The following is a 1,196-nucleotide window of genomic DNA, read 5'->3' on the forward strand; positions in this document are numbered from 1 at the left end:
AGTGAAGAGAGAAGCTACAGTCCACTTTCCTATTTACCTGTATCTCCAGCATTGTTGTCTCTCCCTTGATGCTGGATTTCCTGGGGCAGGATGGCACAGCCAGGAACCATGCTGTGCCATCTGCAAGGATGAGCAGGCTGTGGCAGTTGTGATGATGTAGAAGTAAAGAGGGATTTGTTTATGTGAATGTTTCAAGCAACAAAAGTTAACTGCATTTCTGCTAAGGCAAAATATATTCATTCTTGGTTACCAGTGAGGGTTCAATCCTGCTGGGTCCTAAGTGCTTCCAGGAAGATGCTGAAACTCCTCAACTTCTGAGTAGTCAATCGGAATGGAGAACACTCAGCACTTCTCAGAAGGCACTCAGCACCTTGGCAGGTCAGGCTCTTAATACATAGAATACGTACATTTTGTTGGCTCAGTTAATTATGACTAAGCACATTTTACTTTGGAAACAAGACATCCGGTTCTTCCTCTGTGCTTTTTAAAAAACTGATATGATTCATCCCATGAACCACATTGGTGACAGGCTCTCCCATTTCCAGAACTCTAGGAAACTAGAAAAAACACTAGCTACCCTGAAGAATGAATAATAAATTCCTCTCACTGCTGTTACCAAGAGGAAACTGAGTCATGTTGGAAGGGTATGTCAGAGAACTTGGTAACGCAACAAATGTTGGGCTAAATCCTGCTCTCCACTTACATCAGTATAAATCCAAAATAACTCCACTAACTGAACTGAAATTTGAATTGGATTTAAGCCGTGTAAGGGGATAGCAGGCTGAGACAAATTCTGCTTCCCGCATACACGGCTGTAACTGGCACCCCAGTTCATGGAACTGGTTTTGGACTTGTGGCCCCCATGCTTTTTGGTCGAGGGACACTGCAAAACAAAGAAAGAGGATGTCCCATAATGAGCTGGATTGGGATGAGCCAGTATATTTCATTTTGTACGGTTATGCAATAGAACACAACCTAACTGGTACAAATTCAGGTAGTTCTGGTGGGAAGAAGAATTTTGCTCAGCTGTTTTTTAAAACCCACTTTTTCACCAGCTATCTCTAGAAAACTAGAACAGATTTCGTGCGACTGCAAAGACCTAGTATGTGTAAGAGAGAGACAAATATCTCCTGATATAGATTCATAGATTCTAGGGCTGGAAGGGACCTCGAGAGGTCATCAAATCCAGTCCCCTG

Source organism: Gopherus flavomarginatus, chromosome 7, assembly GCF_025201925.1.
Source record: "Gopherus flavomarginatus isolate rGopFla2 chromosome 7, rGopFla2.mat.asm, whole genome shotgun sequence".
Classification (NCBI taxonomy): domain Eukaryota; kingdom Metazoa; phylum Chordata; order Testudines; family Testudinidae; genus Gopherus; species Gopherus flavomarginatus.